We start from the raw sequence: 20,551 nt of genomic DNA, 5'->3' as shown, positions 1-20,551 counted from the left end.
CTTTAATTTTGACTCATTTGGGGACTTTATTCAATACACCAAGGGTTTGCCTAAACAGGGACACTCAGGAAAGTTAATCCAAAGTAATTAAAACAGTGAATTTAAAGTGGATTAGTTAAACCACATTAAACCCCAGTCCACACTGGGGTTTAATGTGGTTTAACTAATCCACTTTAAATTCATACCTTTAGTTAATTTGGATTAATTTTCCTGAGTGTCTCTGTTTAGACAAGCCCTAAAGCCCCAATCCTGTAAACAATTTATGCACACAAGTATTTGTATGTGATGCACTTAATTAGCCTTGATTCAGGAAAGCACTTAAGCTCTGCTGAAATCAATGGAACTTAAGTGTCAATGGACAGTTTTACCTGAATTGAGACCAAAGGCACCACATGCAGAAATGTTGCTGTGGTCACTCATATTCACAGGAATCGTGGCTTATTTTTGGATGTTCTTAGAAAGAACTTTTTCTGATATGGAGTTTCTTTTCTTTTTGCCCTTCTCCATTAAATCTGTGTATAGCCTTGCTCTGCTCTCTCCAGTTTCTCCATCTCGGTGTGCTGGCCCAACAGCTACGTGGTACACCACATTATGCTGATATGATTCTGTGCTGGTGCACTGTGTGTTCCAAAATCAGGTTGGTTTCTTCACATGTTTCAGAGGAAGTCTCACACATGTCAAATTTTCATTGAGCTAGTCTGGAGTACATGATTCCTTTTATTCTTTTATTCTTTCCAACACTAGTTCATCAGTCTTTTTTGCTCTTGCTCATTCAATTTTCCTTGATTCCTTTAAATTTTTTCAGAACACATTAAGTCATGCCTCTTTGACAAACTTACATGATGCATTTCATCATGTTTGACATAACTGTCAGTATGTCAAGCTATGCATTTTACTGAGAAATCAGGAGATGTTTGGTTTTCCACTGGAAGAAGATGCAGTATGTTGTTGTAGGTATTTGGGATGTCTGATTAATAATCGGACATTTATAATGAATCACATCACTTGACATACATGTTCATAAAGAGCTTAAATAAGCTCCACTACACCCAAAGATTTCAAAATTACTTAAGACCCATTTAGGTTATGGAGTAAATGTCTATGGCCAAATCTTATTATAATTCAGAGGAATAATGAAGTTACTTTTTCAAACAAGAAGGCTCAGGTGGAGAATGAAAAAGACAGAACAAAACTTGTAATGAATTATTCTCCTTATGATTGGTAGATATTTTTAAATAATGTACAAAAGCAGAATTTAAGAGTGATTAAGTGAATAGTTACAATGGAAACCTCAAGTCAAGCAGGTCCTACTGGAAGGAAATACATCAAGTTCAAAAACCAATACAACCTTATTTTTATTGGCTGTGTACAGAATACATTTCATTGTAGGGTCTAGAAATGACAGAAGTACTCCACAGATATTTCCCAGTTTCCCTATGGGAATTCAGTGGATAGAAGAGTGCAGTTTTATTTGATTCATGGGAGAACCTGCAGTCCTAAAAACTTCCTTGAGATTTTCTTAAGATTCCTGAGATTTCAAAATTTCCTGGATTACAGATCAAATATGAAATCCAAACAAGACACTATAACAATTTGAAATACAACTAATGTGTGTATGTAAATACACACAATACAATAGTATGCATATATTTGTATATGCACACAATCAAGCACTCATATACATTCAATAAAAATGCTTTGTATATAATTCACATAAATATATATTAAAAATCTGTGGGAATTTTTATATTGTTTGTATGAGTTGACTAAGAGCTAAAGTCAAGAAATTTTGCTTTATATTTTATTTAATTGGCAAATCTATATTACACTTTTTCAAACTATGTGAAATCCTCCTAACTAGTTCATATGCATGTAATGGCTTTATTCAATAGCTGACAATGAAGCTGGGCTACCCTCTTTCCTCCCAGGGACCAGAAACTAAAATGCTAGCAAGCAACAAATGCATTTTTTGCTACGTATACTGCATACACATGAGATGTGTGTATAAATCATAACCAGATTACAGACCAGACTATTTAAATGAAGAACCCTACTGAAAACATAACTAAATATAAACAAAGATTCTTCATAATTGCAATGTACAGCCAAGTAAAATTTTAAAAATATTTATAACCTCAAGAATATTTCAGTCAACACCTAATATAAGAAATATTATTTTCTTCACCTAGACAAAGTTTACACACCCCTACTTGTGACTCTGCAGTAGGAAGTATTATGAACATAAACTAAATAGATTGACCGTAACCCTCCTTAATCTTGAAAATACAGAAATTAGTAATATTTGGAATTTATTTTCCTCTTCATTGGTGCATAAGTAGAAAGTATTAACTTCTTTACAATGTTTTAATTTAGGGGTGGAACCTCCATTCTTGCTTAAAATGGCACTCTAAATGTTATGATTAGCCTAACAATTGATTGCCAGTGAAACAAGAATAACTACTTTTGGCAGATTCTGCTGTTGTTTTTCCTGATGGCTTTTGTTCCAGCTTTTATTTTCCATGGGAAAATTTTCATATTGAGAATACTGAGAGGGTCCAAATTTTTTAAGACATCCCCTAAGTGCACACACATCTAGATATCCTATGCTCATATAATTATTCCAGCAATTATTTAGACAACTCACAATTGCCTGACTTGAGGACTCTGTGGGAATACGTGCCAAAGGCAGGTGCACACCTTCCTTTTTTAAATAGCAGCACAAATCTGCAGGCTTATAAAGAAAAGGTCTTGATACTTTCAATACGAATTTTACTTAATGAGCCCCGTCTATGCACCCATATCTTCATCACATAATGTGCTATGTAATTCTTCACATTGACATTTCATCTCCCAAACACGTGCTACTTTTGCACATGTTCTTAACTAAAATGCACTGTATTGCACAACAGAAAATAGGAACTTCCATGTATTTACAGTGGACAGGTCACTGTGCTATATACAGGCTGACTGTAGATGGCTGTATTATTTCTAACCCAAATGCTGTGCCCTGTGTCGAACAAAATTGTATTTTCACCGCTGAGCTGTTTAAGTTATTCAAAACATGGTATTACTAGAAAAAAATTTGCATGCTTGACTGCTTGGCTTTTTTAACATCAAGATCTGCTCTAACACAAAATAAATGTAAGGAGACACAAACAGAAAATCTTTATTGGAAACAGAAAATGAAAGTACGTGTTTGAAATTAATGAATATACGGACATGCAAGGAAATTCTCATTTCTTCATTTGTTTTTTGTCCTGAGCTTTTTAATTTTAAATCTACCAACAATTTAACTTTAAATGGCTCTTTCTACTTTAAACAATCTGATGTAGCAAAAAATGTAAATGTATGGCTGTAAAACACTATCATCAGCAGGCCGGAACCTACTTTGGTTTCTCTTTTCTTAATCAAACATCTGGGAATCAAAAACATCTGTAGACTGACATGGAGTTAAGATTTCCTCTCTAAGTGTCTTTGGCAAAACCACATAGATAGGCTGATTATCTTGCCCTGAAATCACCCAAAAAGCAAAAAAGTTCCTTTCTGGGAATCAAGGGAATTATAAGAAATATCTTCAGAGATTAGATACCATACACTCATCATGCAATTGTTATTAAACTTAAAAAGTTTTATTCCTGTTTCATTTTGAGGTGTACCTTGGATTGATCATCTTTCTTCCTATGTTACCTTGAACTATGTTCTAATAGTCAAACATGCCAGTTTTAGGCTTATTGTTCCAAGACTCAGGTTCAAATACTTCTGCTTCAGTTACATCTATAATGTAGTATGTCTCTAGTTTCCCCTTCTGTTTTGTACTGGTGTCTCCAAAGAAAAGCTTGGATACATAGTGCATCATCACACATGATAAGAAACTGAAAAATGGTCACAAGGAGCAACCTAAGTTACAAGGTGCTTCAGGACACCTTCAAACGCTTGCATAAGTGCACGCCTTGCAGGCTGTTTTTGCAAGAAAAATTAACTCTTCAATACTTGGGGCTCCTCTGTTCACGTCCCTTCATGATTGTTAAGGAAGGGCTGATGCCAAGCAAGCGGCACGTTTACCGGATTTCCCAAGCCTTAAGTAAGAGATCTTTTTGACTGATCTCAACCGCGTGCCAGCGATCCAAGTGTGCCTTGGGAACCGACGCGTTTGTCCCGGTGAGCTGCTGCCGGGCTATAGGGCCGTGCTCAGTGACCCCGTTGCTGGGGCCGACAAGCGCCCCGGCGGGCGGCACCCACCTCTGGCCGCCCCGAGCCCCAGCCGAGCACTCGACTCCTTCCATCAGGACGTTCGCCAAGCGGTCTGAACCCGGCCAGGAGCTCCCAAGGAGCGATGTAACAGATCCACTTTCAATTACCTTCATTTTAAACCCCTTCCCCCCACCCCTCATCACGCACTGCGTGACTGGTAACTGCACTCTACGTACGCTTTATGTAAATACAAACAGTTCGGGCTTCCTCAAGAGGCCGAAAGGCCCCGAACAGACGCAAAACCTCCCGATTCCGAACGACCCCGCCGCCCTTTTGCTGCTGCCCAGCGCGGTGGCGAGAACCGGGCACCGGCCAAGCCGCGAGGGCAGCCCCGTGCTCGCCCTTGCCCTTCCAGCAGCGCCCCACAGCCCCGGCGGGCACAGGCAGCTGGGAGCGGGCAGCGGGAGCTCGGAGCAGGAACAAGGAGCAGGCGCCGGGCGGCCGCGGGCTCTGGCGCCTGCGCGGCGGGAGCGGGGCGGTGCCACCGCGCGTCCCCTCGGGCGGGCAGGGAGCCCTTCCCCTTCCCTTCCCCGGGTCTCCCCCACCGCCTCCCCCTGCCCCGCGTCCCTCGCAGGGCGTCGGGCCGGCACGGGGGTCTGTGCGCCGCGCCGAGCCGCAGGGAGGGAGGGCGGGCGGGAGGGGAGGAAGGAGGGAGGCGGGGAGGGAGACACAGAGAGAGAGGCTGAGCCAGATCTTCATGCCACAGCAGGCAGCAGCAGCAGCAGGTAAAACCAGCCCCAGAGCATCTGCTCCCCTTCACCCGCTTGCCCCCCTCCCCGCCGGCCGCCCCGCAGCCGCAGTGCGCCGCCCCTCGCCCCGGACCCCGCCGAGCCCCTTCCCCGGCCGTCAGTGGCGGCAGCGGGGCCGGGGGGGCGCCGAGGCCTGCGCGCCCCGCGCCGCCGCCGCTCCTCGGCCTCTCCCGCCCTCCTCCCGCGGGGTCCCGCCGGGAGCGGCGGCCGCCCGGGGCGTGCCGAGGGCAGGTGATCCCCGGCAGGGAGCTGTGCAGCCAGAGCCTCGCTGCCGGGACGTGAGAGCAGGGAGGGAGGAGGCAGATTTGTCACAAGGTTTTCCCCCTCTGGCTTGGTTTGTTGGCTTTTTTTTTTTTTTTTTTTTAATTGTTGTTGGTGATTCCGATGGCTGAAGAGGGAAGTTGAAGGTCTTCATGGTGGTTTTTTTTTTTTTTTTTTTTTTTCCCTCCAGGCCTTCAAAAAAGACTTTTTAGAAGCAGCTTGCGTTCCCTTCAGTTTTCCTGCCCCAGAGCCTGTCTGCCTCCGTGCTCTCACCTACCTGACTCAGTCTGTGCTAGCTGTCCATTGCCATCAATGGTAGATGTTTAACCATCACACGTGTTTTTCTTTGGGATACAGCAGTTCAAGTGGTGTACAAGTTTGCATTTCTGTGTATGGGCTGCAGTTAACACATTTTAGCTGTTTGAGAGGTTCATACAGTGAGATTGCTGTACTGTACCCATCAGTAGTTCAGTTTAGCTACATGCCCTGTGGTATTACACATCCTGGAGGCTTTATGGCTTGCTTTTAAGAAACAGTTGTTCCATCATGCTGTCATAGCATCGCTTTGGTGGTATACTCATGAAAGAGGTATACATGTGAAAGAATCATGTACAAAATGTACTGGGATGGCACTTGGGAGAAAAGAATACACTTCTAGCTCTGCGACTCAGCTCCACAGTATCCATTCCCCACTTGACTGTCAGTAATCCTGGTTACCTTCCCTTACAAAGCTCTGAATCTTGGTTAAAAAGCACCACATAAGTCTCTTTACAGACTAAAGAAACTTCATTGAAGTTGTATGTCCGTTTTGTTACTTGTCACACATTAGTTCAGCTATTTACTGGTAATACTTACTCTGTGGAAATGAAAGATTCCAAAATACATTCACATTATATGTGGGCTGATTGTTATTGAAAATATTTTTAAGAATTTGAGGTTAATGAAATATTCAGTTAAATTAGTCCTAGATCCCATCTCTCTCTAAATCATCATCCACTGTTACAGTTGCAACTCAAAAGTTGAAATACTGTAAAATCTAAAATGGGACAATAAGAAAATTACATTGTTTGTGGGTGATAATGGATTATATTTTTGAAACCAGTCCTTTTTTTTTTCCTTTTGTTACTGTAGTAGCTGTAATTTTGAGTTAACACAATTGTGATTACCAGTTGTCAGATTTTTTTTTTTATCTGACACATTGGCCCACGTTTGACCTAAATGCTGTACCCGCAAGGGTCATATGGATCACTCCTATATAAATAGTAGTGATTGCTGAAGTTGTTAAAATTAATACTGTGTTGAAATCAAAGTTCAGGCTGCCAGGTAAACAGGGCCTATTTCAAATAAACTGGTGAATTTCAAAACTTTTTTTTGTATATTTTCTTGAAATTGACAACTTTGCTATTGAGCCAACAACTGGAGCTGTATGGGCTGCGAACTTACATGGTGAATTTCAGTGCATAGCAAAGTATGAGAACATGAGCAATTGCTAGATGTGTAAGTGCATACTGGAAAGATGGTGCATTTCCCCCCCATTAGATTTTATGATGGCTTCATAATTTAGGTACTACAGATATGGTAAATTCCTGTGAAAACTGAACATTTGAAAAATACTAATAGCATCCTTTTGTCAGTGAGATGAAAACAGGAGGCTGTTTTCCAGCTTCTTGAATGGAAAGGCGACTAAGTAAGGCTTCTACTGGTAGCTTTGGTCCATAATTAATTAAACTGATGAAATTCTTGCATGTTTTACTTCATTTTGCCTTCTTGTAAATCTGAGAAAAGCCAGAAACTTGATGTTTACAAACAGTTTTTCTTTTTAAGCTGCAATATTAGCACAGCTTACTTGCCACACAAAATTAGTTCAGAGGTTTTCTGGAAGTACTTTGCTGCCTGTGAGAAGGGCAGTTACCTTTAAGAAATGTAAGTGAAAACATTCCTCTCACATTTTTCCTTCTTTACATAACCATGTTGGCTTTACTTGAACGTTGTGCTTTCTCTTTTGTTTGCACTTGAATCTTTTAGACTTTGTTACCTTGTACTGATGTGCAGGAAGAATGTGATTTGGTGGAAATCTGTTACACATTCTCTGCTTCCCTATGATTTATGCTAATGTAGAGATCATCTTTGCTGTCTCCAGGTTGTTGTTGCTATTACAGCTTCATTTTTCACTGGGGAAGGGCTGTGCAAAGAACTGGTTTACACTTTGCCCTGAAAGGAATTCTGTTGATGAAGTCTTAGAAAGTTTTCTTCATGCTCCATCCTTAGGAGTTTTATCTTAAACTGTTAGGTATGCTGCTGTAATTGACAACAGCTGTTGCTGAGAATTGTGGAGGATAGACAGTTTCTAAGATAATCAGTTCCTAGTCCATTGGAGGCTTTGTTGATTAGCACATGTAAGAGCATTTTGGATCAGGAGCCAGTGATGTCTGCTGAGTGCAAATGTGCTATGTTATCTGTTTGACTTAGGCTCTACACTGCTCTGAAGCAAATAAGCTGTAGGTTTTGTGTGCTTTTTCTTCTGGCCCAGGAAAGGGCCCAAAACAGTTAAGTCTGTGGTCTATAAAAACATCGTTGAGTGATCTGTGTTTTCAGAGGAGGAGGAGTGTTAAACATGATAGAAGGAGTTGCTTGACTGTGTTTGGTTGTTATATTGGTGAGGCTTGAACTCTGATTTTGACCTCCAAAAGGCATAGCTGGTACCATTTCCAGCTTTTAGGAAGGTTGTTACTGTGGTCTTTGTTTTATTAAAGAATGTTTTTATCACTTATCCAAGTGACATTATTTTTCTGATGTTGCAACTTCTGTGATCGACTATTTTCACAAAAAGGACTTGAAAATAATGTAGTTTGAGGTCCCCCATTATAATCTAGTAATTCCTGCTCTTTTTAATGACATTGAATAGAAAAAAACATCGTTTCTCTGAATCTTACCTGAATTCATGTTTGACAGTACTTGAGGAGAAACAGTTGACTGTATTTGTAACTGTGACAGCAAGAGCTGAGCTGGAGTAGTTAGTCAAGTGACATCCGGACCTTGGAGATGAACATTGAACATTTAGTATTTATCTTGCATAAAAGTTGATGAGTTACCAAATAGAACAGAAATGGGTATTCTGCCTCTGTTAGTGGTTAGATGTAGAGTTTTCAAAAGCACTGACTTGTAACATGACCTGAAGTCTCTTTGGAATTAGTTTGAGAATACTAGGAAGAATCAGGTGTTACTGATACTGAATTGAATGAAACAGAAATGAGACAGTACCATGGTGTTCTATTTAAAAACCCCCAACATTATCCTTCTATACTATTTAATTTGGAGGGCTTTTTGTTCTGTTAATGGGCTGGCAAATTGTTATTTTAGGTTTATTAAAGACCATTACTACCATGCTACTAATTAATCTAGTTGTGTATGTGAAAAGTTCATGTGCTTTCTTAAGTTGACTTGCATTAACTACTGTATCTATCTTAACACATGAGCATTTCACCTTAAATTATTACATATACGGCATTAAATTATTATTATATTACAGCATCAGTTCTTGTCTCAATGGGTTTGATTTCTGAACTTCTGGTGGGCTAAGGTTTTTTTTTTTTTAAGTGTATCAAGATACTGAGAATCTACCATTTACTTTTCTGGATGACTTGTTTCGGTGATTCATCTTTGCTACTATTTAAAAATAAGGCATGCAATTATTGTTTGAATACATTTGAATGCATCTGTCTTTCCTTAGTTCTTGTTATCTCATCTGAATTCTCTATCATAGCGGACTGCCTTAAACTTGATTCGTCCCTTTGACACTGTGTTTTCACTCCTCTACATGGTGGCAGTCCCTAGCATTTAAAGACACATACAGATTTTAAAATACATAGTTTTAAAAGAGCACCAACAGATCAAAGATTTGCTGGGCTGACCATTCTAGGACTCTGAGATGAGTTTAACAAGTGTGCTGATTTAAAATTTTTCTCACAATGTTTTTTGACATCTGATCTGAAACATCTGCTTAACAAATGAGTTGGAAGGAAAATCAATATAATGTGATACAATTATACCATTTTGAATCTTTCCAACTATAGATTGAAAGTATTTATTGACTATTTTTGATCTGTCCTAACAGTTTTTAACACTTGTGCCACCTCTGTCTAGTTATGGGCCCCTGTTATTGTTGAGGTGTCATGGGTGGATATTTTGTGTCTCTCACTTTCTACACTCTGCAACAGTAGTTTATACTGATGGTGATCCGGAGTCCCTTCTTCTAAGTTGTTGGTCCTGCTTGTTTTTTTAATTTGCTTTTTAATTTTTTTTAATCTACTTGTTGAGGTTTTGAGAAACTAGGCTGAGCTGCAGCCAAAACTGTACAAGATTCATCCTTTTGCTAGCTGTAGAATTGCCTGACTAAAGGTAAAAACCATTAAGGATGTTTTTGTTTTCAATTAATTTTGTTCATAACACTTTTTTTGCTTCTGAAAGTTTAAAAACTCAGGAATATGAGCATTGTTGTGTGTTGTATGTTTATATAAAACTCATTAATCTCTATTTGGCTATGTAATTTGATCATTATCAGTAGTTCTTAGGCTATGTCCAGTGTCTACTCCAGTGGCTTACTCATTGTAGCTATTATAACAGAATATATGATAATTCCTTTGGTTATGGTGAGTGCTGTTAGAAAACTGTTACTAGTAGTTTTTAAAAACTGATGTTTTTATTTTTGACAGCTTAAAACCCTGAGATACTAGGTTTCAGTATTAAAGACTTTAGTTTGACCTTTTTCTTTCAGCACATTAAAAATAAAGCTTACAAAAAAAAATCCTACTGTTCTCTAGTTTGAGCTGATGGTCTGTAACAGTCCTCTATTATCACCACCTTCTGAGTGAGCTAGTGTATTTAACCCTTAGGCCTACATACAGTCAGGATCTTTTGGTTCTGAATTATCAGGTAATGAATATCTGAATGATGTTTCTTGAAACCTGGATTGTGCCTGCTTCATAATTTATGTTATTTTCATGTAGTCTCTGAGTTTTACACAAGTGTGCCTTTGGTCTTTTCTTCTTTGTGTTGGGAAGAAGTATAATTGTGTGATGCACATGGAGAATAAACTTGAATTTAGGGAAGGGATGAAAATTTTTGAAAGTTTTAAAGAATATTTCTGGAACTGTAGAAGTAAATTTTTGGCATTTAGACTTCACTGTAATGTTAGTGTAAGAATTGTATGTGCTGCCAGATGAATTTTCATCCAGGCCATTGTCTTGTGACTTAGTGGCCAACAGCAGATGTTTTAAATGAAGTTACTTCATTTAAAAGTTACTGAAGTTACTTTCCAGTTGTGGATTAACTGCCATACCATGAAGCTCCTCAAATTCTTGTCAGTTTATAAGGGTTTACAATGCTGACCCCAAGTTTTGTTAGACATAATAATTTTCTTGTTGATAGTTAATTCTATATAGGTGGATGTTTTCATTATCCATGGTAATATGTAGTTATTTTATAATGCTGTGTTTATAATCTACCTTCCCAGTGTCGTGCTCAGCACTCTTTCCTCAATTCTTAGAGTAACTTAATGCTCAGTCATTATTTGAGCAACACTGATAATCATTTCTTATCTGCTATGCTTTAGATGTGTCAAAAAGCAGTTTGATTTGCCAGCATGCTGGCCATTTAGTTATAGTTCTTAGCTTCATTTATTTTGCATAGTGTTGATGAAGATGGTTGTATTCTGGATCCTGATATTTTCCATTAACAGTGGTGGATGTGACCAGTGGCTCCTGCATTCAGTATTATGTGGATAAGCACACTCTTTCCTCAACCCTCTTTTTTTCCTACCTGTCATTGCTCAGAGTAATGAAACATTTATATCTGGTGAAAGATCTGCCTATATTTTACTGACTGAAGTGTGACAAGTTGCAGTGTAGTTATATTTTCAGATCTTCCCCAACAGATTCTCTTTCAAAATTAATATTATTCTCTTTAAAAGTTACTAGTTTTTTATCATCTCTGTTTTAAAAGTTTTTGTAAGTGTTCCCACTGACCTTTCCCATGTAAGTTGGACCTCTTTTAAAACTAGAGACTTTTGAGCCTTAGGTGGTATGTTTCATGTTTATTTCATTATCATGCTTATATCAGCATGCTTGCTTGCAGTATACAACTGGATAAGAGGATCCAGTGTCAAGTTGATACTTTGATTTCTTATACCTTGTTATTAACTAAACTTTGTCTGGATTATTCATGATTAATGTTTAGTAGTTTTGTAGAGCCTTTCATCTATAAATGAAAATAGCATTAATATATTTCACTGAGAGGAAAGTGACTTAGTCAAGGCCAAACAACAACTCAAAGGAAAAGATTCAGTAAACCCAGATCTTATACTATCTCATCCCTGCTAATACAGGAGTGCATTGTAAAATATTGAATAAATCTGAAATTTTAAATGCATTGGTTAAATGGGAGAAATGAAAAATAATTTAAACATGTTGAATAGTAAGCAATGTAAAAAAAGAAAGTTTGATAAGTAGAGTGAAAGACTAGACATAATAGAGAACCTGCTATATCTAGCTATAGATACCTATATATCTACCTGCTATATAGATACCTATTTAGGTACCTGCTGTATCTGAGCAAAATACAGCTCTGACCTCAGCAAGTTCAGAGGAGGACCACAAAGATGACATAGAGAGCTGGAGGACCTCTCTTGTGAAGAGAGCTCAGAGAGTTGGGGCTGTTCTGCCTGGGGAGGAGAACACACCAGGGAAGCCTTAGAGCAGCTTTCCAGGACCCAAAGGGGAACTACAAGAAAGCTGGAGAGGGATTTTTTTTACAACGGTGTGCATTGAATAGGACAATGGGTGATGACTTCAGACTGCAGTAGGGTAGCTTTAGATCAGGTGTTAGGAAGAAATTTTCCACTATGAGGGTGGTGAGGCACTAGAGCAGGTTGCCTGGAGAACTCGTGCATGTTCCCTTAATGGATGTGTTCCACATCAGGCTGAGTGGGGCCCTGAGCAGCCTGGTTTTGGGAGGTGTCCATGCTCCAGGCTGGAGGGATTGAACTAGATGATCTTTAAGATCCTTTCCAACCCAAACCAATTCTGGGTTTCTGTGATACAAGGTGAATAGATCTTATGCTTATGGCACAAATGGAAGTAAACATTTAGTATACTTCTCTTAATATATATCTGATAAGATACTTGATGATTGTGCTGGGAATGATAATGGCGTTATGAATTTTTTTAGTGAGGTGAGTGGCTCTCTTCTACTACTTGTGTTTGTTTTGTATGTCCTGCTTCTTAAAAAAACTTCCCTATGCTTTCAGAACAATGACTTGGGCACCTGCTGAATTTACAGCCTGTTACTTTTGTCAGCACCACATACTTAAAAAAACATGTGGGAGCCTTGTTTGTTTTTCAGTTATTCATGAGACAGCATAGTGTTTCTCCTCCTTTGGGCCTGACTTACTTTGAATTCACATCACTTACACTTAGGCCTATGATGCTAATATATATTTAAATTTTAGGGAGAAATTAATAAATTCAAATATGTAACTGGGCAATTCTTATCCATATCTATATAGTTTGGTTTGTTTTTTTTCAGACTAAACCTGGTGCTACTTGTGACAATACCTTTTGTTATAGCCCATAACCTTTATGTGCAATGTGTTGCGCAGTCTAGGCTAATGGGACAAAGATTTGAGCTCCTTTGAGCTGTAGATTTTCACTGTAGATTCACATCTCTATGTAAAACTTACACTGGTTGTTTCTGCCAGTTTTTGTGCTTAATGAAAATATGTAGCAGATAATTTTAAAGATATTCTTTTATTTGTAAGTATGCAAAAATCTCGATACCTGTAAGTTTAATTTTTGTGGCTGGTTGAAAGAGCAGTGAGTGAGTGCAAGCAGAGGAAAGTGCAACAGGCAGGAAATTGCTGACTTCCTGTAGTAAGAGGAAATTCATGTCCCAGTCAGTGGAAAGGTTTCTTCCAAATATGAGTGCCATATGTACATTGTGCATAAAACGCATTTAAAGCATTCAGTCAGAAGTTGGTGTCTTGAGAAATAAACCCAAAGGAATAAAAAACCTGTCATTTTAGATTGTTGAAGTGTCTGCGTTACAATTAGGACTTGTTGAATATTTTTTCAAGTGTACTTTTCAAAGGTAGCAGCCAGTGAGAAATAAATGAGGACATTTTACGAATGAGGGTAAATTTCACCTTTTGTTTGTGAATTTACTTCACAATTTTCTGGAGAAACACATCATCATGAAATGCTGTTTGAAATTTTATGTTGATACTTGGTGTATTGCTTTAAGTAAGTTTGTTTTAGGCAGTTTTCTTTTGGACTAAAAATTCGTTCCTATATAGATTTGTAAAAAAAACTGTAAAGGCAGTATAAATACTGTGTGCTTGGTCCCTTTCTTTCCTGATCCCCTTTGATCAGGACTAGTGTTGCCTAGTAGAAGGCTATTTTGATTTTTGGATTTGTGCTATAGTCCCAACTCTTACTCATTATGCTTCCCATGAGTCTTGATTTGCAGATTGCTTGACTTAGGTGCAAGATGATAGTTGAGGCTCTACTGCAAGTCAGGGAATTGGAAAGAGATTTTAAGGGATAGACGGAATGAGATATGTCTAAGGCAGGATGTGCTTGCTGCATTTTCAGCTGATTGCCAGTTGCTTGTGGTTGCTTTCATACTACACATTTTTCAGAAATGCATATGGACATGAGCAGCTTGCTGATTGCTTTTGGTTCCCACCTTTGACCACTAAAGTTGATGGCTGATTTGACACACCTTCAAGACAGAGTGTCAAACTTCAGTCTGCAGAGATGGAAAAGCTGCCCAGTCTTTTGTCTCTTAGAACTTTTATCTTGAGCCTTAAGTACATTCTTTGGGGTGAAGTGTGGGGAATTAAGTACCTGAGAAGAAATGAAGCATGTATTAGACAGATACAAGTTAATGTTGATTCTTAATAGCTATAGATGATGATAATGATAATGTCAGACATCTATTTGGTGCAGTCATGCTGTCTTTACCCACAAATTCAGAATCAGTTTATCACAAGGTTCAGGCCTTACAAAACTGAGTGGGGAGGAGTGAAGGACAGCAGCTACTGTCACTGAACATAGAGCTCCACTTTGACATTTTGCACAGCTGGGATGGATTGAGGTACACATACAGAATGTCCAAGTGGCGCTGTCAGCTGTTGCAAATCCTGCTAAGATGTATGCTATTTTATTGCACTCATGTGCATTCTGAAGCCTCAGTGATTGGAGAAAGTCCTAACTTGTTTTTTGTTATGTTAAACACTTTTGTTCTGGTCTTCAGCAATTTTTTGATAAACTGTTAAAAATTCTTGTATATTAGATGAAAAATAAGTAGTTCTCCCTATAAGTCAATATTCAAGTGTTCAAAACTGACATATGTCAGGAGTGTTAGAACTGTTGCTGTTTCATTGCTGTTGGGGGAGACTAGATTTTTACATTAATTTACAGTAATAGTGTATGATCAGTCATGGTTATAATTTCCACTGTGAGTAATTTTATCTGAGAAGAAGGCAAATGTGGGCTGAGTCAATATAATTTTACTATTTGTAACATCTTACCAAGATTGGGATAAAAGTGTATTCTTAGACTCATGCCATAATTTTTGTATGTTGACTGGAGTGCTTAGTCTTGTAGGGCTGCTGTTAATTATCATTTAGTCCCTAAGCATGTTAGATACCTCCTAATACAGATAGTCAGTCTTTTGCCAGTGTTTTGAATTAGCTTTCAGTGATACTTGGGGTAATCTTGCATTTTCTGTTACACTCAAGATCTTTAGACTCATCCTGTCCTTCTCCAGAAGTAATGGATCAGCCTAGATCAGGCCGAATGAGCTTGAGAAAGAACAATGTGTGGATAGAAAGTGGATGACAAGGACTTAAATCAGTGGGTTTAAGAGGAAAACCTTCAATATAAAGCTTAATAACAGGCCTTTTTTTTTTTCTTTAGCAAAGAACATTTATTGTAGATCCCTCTTTCCTTTTGCAGTTCTACTTTGCCCTAATGCTTGCAGCCATGGGCTTTCGTAAACATTAAAGAAGCTAGCATTCTTTTAAGATTCCACCTTCTGGAAACGTGGAATAAAATTAAATCCAGCGACACAGAAAGTGTGTCAAACTGGCCATTACTCTTTTTTGTTTTTTTACAGAGTATGTCTCAACATTTTGTTTGCCTGATTTTTGTGCATGTCAAGCACATGCTTCTGTGTTTTCAAGCCATGAGGAGATGCAGCTGCAACAGAAATAATTGTAGGGTGGTGTTGTGGTTTAACCACAATAGACAGCTCAGCACCACATAACTGCTCACTAGAAAAGAAATGCGGGCAAGGAAGAACAAATACACTGCAAGTAAAGGTATTGAAGTAGACTGTATTGGCCCACTGTATTTGTAGTAGTAGTGGAAGACAGGCTTCTAAAGGACATTTTTTATTAATGTTGTCTTCCATTATTGTATGATGGTAGGAAATGATAAAGATGCAAACAAGAAGAAGAATGTAAAATTGCTGATGAGAAGCTTGATCATTCAAGAGGACTATCTTTACAGCTACTGAAAACTTTGGCAACCAGTGAGATGAGTATTTTAGAAACTGCACTGCATGGGTTGACTGGGAGGCAGGTTGAATCTCATGAGTAAGTGGGGTAGATGAGAATTTTTGATGTATAGGCAGGTTGACTCTTATATGTATAGGTCTTAGACAAAACAACAAGAACAATGATGAAGTTTCAGATGAGATCTGAATATATTAGAAAATGAAGAGGAGCTGATGTAGATCTTGTTTTGAACCTGAGCAGTAAAAATGGTGACATAGATGTATTTGATAGTGAGAGGTAAAAGTGGTCAAGGATTTCTCATTTGCCTCAAAAATTCAATTTACTTTAAAAAGAAATATATCTGTAGCAGTACATAACATTAAGCTGACACTCCTTCTGATGTGCTCAGTATACCATCTTTATAATTTCATCTAAAAAAAAAAAAAAAACCAAAAAACTACTCAAGTTGCCAGCAAGTCTCCAAATTACTAATATGATATTTCAGCTAATATTTCATACTTGACCTGACCAGACATCTCTCAAAATTACTATTCAAGTTAACTTCTGAGTAAGTGAAGGTTGGGTAGCAGTTTCATTTTTTCAATGTGAAAGAATTTATCTTTCAAAGTCCTAAGTTACATTTTGCAATGATTTCATCATTGCAATGTATCCTGAACTGGCAGCAATAAATTAACTGACATTTCACTTGAGACTAATTCCTGTCTACAGTTAAAAATTTTGCTTGGTGAAATGTTATGGCCATGCCAATTTTATTCTTGTTCATTTTGCATAGTTTTGAAGGAACTGAAACCAGTGTCAGTTCCAGAATTTTGTTTTAGTAGCTAGTAATAGGTTTGTCATGATTCATTGCTGTCTGTTTATAGCATCCACTGGATATTGTGACTTTCCATGTAGTCCCTCTTGATATACTGACCTCTTTTCCATAACTTGAGATACATTTCTGTAGTTTCATTAACTTAAGGGAATGTTTCAAAGTATTTTTACTTTCATGTGACATTTGCCTTTTTCTGAGGCTGAGGCCTCAGAAACTGTCAATTCCTCTGAAAGTCCCTGCCACTGTTGTGGTACAGTGACTTGAAGTCACAGGTAAAAGATGACAGTGAAGTGAAAATGAAATGCAAGTAGACTTTCTAATTGCCTGTACAGGTAAACAAATAAAAAAAAATATCTACATGGTAGCTGTCTTCTTGCATAAGTGGGAGATGGTTTCTCTTCCATGCTGGACATTTGCTTTTGTATCTTCCTTTCGGAGCTCTAGCTGTGCCATCCATCTTCTTCAGTGTTTCTGAAGTGGATTGTCTTAGAGCAAGAGCTCAAAGTTCAACACCCTGCTGTAACCTCTGTTGTCTGTGACAGCTGGTCACAGATCATCTGACTGCCCTGAACTGTGCTAGGCATTACTGCATCCATGGGCATGTATAAATTACAACAGTCCTTGAAAGACTAGTTATTTTATTAATACTGTGATAAAAGCGAGAAACCCACAAACTTCCTGTGTCCTAGGCTGATCTGCTCTCTTGAGGAGAATTGCTCTATGACCTTTCAAATTGAAAAGGTCTGGCATGGAGTTTATCTGCCCCTTATTAGGAATGCAGCTGCATCTTGATGGTGGAATGGCTCTAGGTCTAGACGGAGTGACAATTATGAAGTGAGATTGAAGTTGAATTTTTGTTTCCTTCTGCCCATTTGAAATTTGAAATGCCTTTCTGTAGAAATAGGACAAGTTTTTGATAACTGTGAGAGGTTCTTCAGTGTCTGCCCCATTGTATGTGTTGTGATCCCACCAAATGACATTTGGCAGGAAATCTGAAAGGAAATGTCTGTCACCAAGTATGACCAAATACTCCTCCAATCCAATACTGTACTAGGTTGGAGTAGATACATCTGTATTTATTCCCAGTCTGTTGACTATGCACAATGGAAGTCTTAGACTGAACATGGCTTAAAACAATCACCTTTACTTTGTTCAGTTGGATGTCATCTGATTGTGTTCTGCCCAAAATGGAATTCTCTTTTTGCTTTGTTTTTTTCATTATACACCTGATTATCACACTTTCTAATGTTCAGTAAGGCTGATATAAGGCCAGTTGGTAATGTGTTGCTGACTAGGAAAAACGTTTTTCAGTCATTAATTGAAATAGTCATACATGTACTTATGCATATTTGACCACTCAGCTGTGGTGTATCTTACGTCAGTCAATCTGTCTTGATTATGACAGTTCATGAAATGTGTTTCAAGTACTGCCTGTTCTCTTAATTCTCTTGAGAACTAAAAAAAAAGTTGTTTATTTTTTCATTTACATCTCTTTCATAAAGCTGGGAGATTTTCAGTATTTAGTCAGTATAAGAGGTTGTGTGCATACATATAAGCATTTTAGAATTCTATATCAGATATGTAAACCTTATCTATATGCATATTATTATAAGCAAATTATCTCTTTGCTTCCAATATATCTTGATCTTAAGAAGGTGTCTGGAGCTTTTAGGCCAGAAAACTGCTGCCATTCCTAAACAGCATTGAAACGCACATAGGAAAAAAAGCCAGGAATTACTGTTCTGTTCACCACATGGGCTTTCTTTACCTATGCTGGTACTGCTACCATAGGTCATTAGGAATTTCCTATAGTCCTGTAGTTGGACAGTTATTATCAGGGGAAGGTTCTTTACCTGGAGGGTGGTTGAGCACTGGAACAGGCTCCCCAGGGAAGTGATCACAGCACCAAGGCTGACAGTGTTCGGGAAGTGTTTGGATAGCACATGGTATGATTCTTGGTGTGTCCTGTGCAGGGCCAGGAGTTGGACTCAGTGATCCATGTGGGTTCCTTCCAAATCAGGATATTCTATGGTTCTGTGATTCCAAACTAAAGTCTGCTTGTTAGGCATTGCTAACCTCAGTGACTGATTTGTGGATAAAGACAATGTTATGGCAGCTGGTTCTGTATTACAGCTAATGAAATGGTCCATTCTTAGATTTAAACTGTGAGAGCACAACAAAGTTTTGAAATTCACAGAAGTAAAATTAAATTTATTAAGAACTTTGTGTACTTTATGAGGTTTATAGTCAGTGAAGTGGGAATTTTTATTCAAGGAGTCTCTAGTTCAGCATGTGGAATAAAGGAGGATGAATGAATAACTAGGGCTTTGACTGGTTACTGACTAATAATTAAACACACAGCTATCTTGATAATCTTTGAATGATGTAAACTTCACATTGTCTTGTCATGTGACTAGTAGATAGAAATGCAGCAGATTTATCTTTTCTTTTTAAGATCATGTGAAATTTATTCAGAGTGGAACTCTTTTGACCCTGAAAGGTAATCTGTCACACTACGACACGAAATAACTCACGCACTTATGCCAGATGCAAAAGAGGGAAAAGAGGACCTCGCAATATATAGAGTTCCAGAAGTGACAGTGAATTGGAAGATGAAATTGCCACCTCTCCAACCACACTGGTTAAACCAACAGTCCATCTATTCTCCCACAAAGAAGAATGCAAAACAATCATTATTATGATATCACTATCATTAGTGCATGAGAAACTCCGGTAGAAATATGTGAACATCAGAAGGCGTAGAAAACTTTTAAAAGAACTTTAAAACTTTTAAAAGAACAAGGCAACAGTAATTCCTTATAATAAAAAATGTTAACTTTGTATTACATTTTCTAAATTCATGTATTTTACATTAGTGAACGTATACAAGATACAAAAATTACATGGGCATTATTCCTCCTGTTTATGGTTGACTTGGCTTTGTGTTTAGATTTTGGATTTTAACTAATCTCATTAGATGAGCTATTTTCTTTTTATAGTAAGTATTGTGTGTGCAAATTTAAGGTTAAAAAGTTTAAATTTAAGGCATTAGTCTTGAATGCCATCATATGGCATGTATGGGACAACCTCATGATCAGACCCAGTCAGTCAGTAAGTGTTTGACCAACCTGATCTCTCTTTATGACAAGGTGACCTGCATACTGGATGAGGGAAAGGCTGAGGATGTTGTCTACCTAGGCTTTAGGCCTTTGCCATTGTTTCCCACAGCATTCTCCTGGAGAAACTGGCTGCTCGTCGCTTGGATAGGCAGATGCTTCACTGAGTAAAAATGGACTGGCTGGCCGGGCCCAGGGAGTCGTGGTGAATGAAGTTACATTCAGCTGGTGACAGATCACAGTGGTGTCCCCAAAGCTAAGTAGTGGGACAAGCCCTGTCTAATACCTTTATAAAGGGTATGGATGAGGGAGTGGAGTACACCCTCAGGAAGTTTGCAGCTGACACCATGTTGGGCAGGAATGTTGATCTGCAGGAGGGTGGGAAGGCTCTGTAGAAGGATCTTGACAGGCTGGGTCGATGGGCTGAGGCAAGTGGTGGCCTCAAGGTTCAACAAGAGCAAGTGCCAGGTCCTGCCATTGAGTCACATCATCCCCAGGCAGTGCTACAGTCTGAGGCAGAGTGGCTGGAAAGCTGCCTGGAGGAAAAGGGCCTGGGGAGGCTGGTTTACAGAAGCTGAACACAAGCCAGTGTGTGTCCAGGTGGCCAAAAACGCCACTGGCATCCTGGCCTGTATCAGCAGTAGCGTGGCCAGCAGGATCAGGGCAGCAATTGTCCCCCTGCACTTGGCACTGGTGAGGCCACACCTTGAATCCTGTGTAAAAGAAACACGTTGAGGTCTGGAGTAAGTCCAGAGAAGGACAGTGAAGCTGGTGAAGGGTCTGG

General features: G+C 38.8%; 1 protein-coding gene across 5 annotated transcripts in view; it reads left to right on the top strand.

Annotated features, from left to right (window-relative positions):
* Positions 1–4,309: 4,309 nt before the first annotated feature.
* Positions 4,310–20,551, top strand: part of TBC1D5 (TBC1 domain family member 5) — a 318,166-nt gene continuing 301,924 nt past the window's right edge. For 2 of the 5 annotated variants that reach the window (XM_053967563.1, XM_053967571.1), the window contains exons 1-2: positions 4,310–4,335; positions 5,452–5,576. The gene's annotated coding sequence lies outside the window, so the exon portion shown is untranslated. Of the gene's footprint in view, positions 4,336–4,913; positions 4,977–5,451; positions 5,577–20,551 lie in introns of those variants that run through there. The other 3 variants (XM_053967579.1, XM_053967604.1, XM_053967588.1) reach the window with 3 other exon arrangements.

This window comes from Vidua chalybeata, chromosome 1 (genome assembly GCF_026979565.1).
Source record: "Vidua chalybeata isolate OUT-0048 chromosome 1, bVidCha1 merged haplotype, whole genome shotgun sequence".
Lineage (NCBI taxonomy): Eukaryota > Metazoa > Chordata > Aves > Passeriformes > Viduidae > Vidua > Vidua chalybeata.
This window is presented reverse-complemented; position numbering and strand designations above follow the sequence as displayed.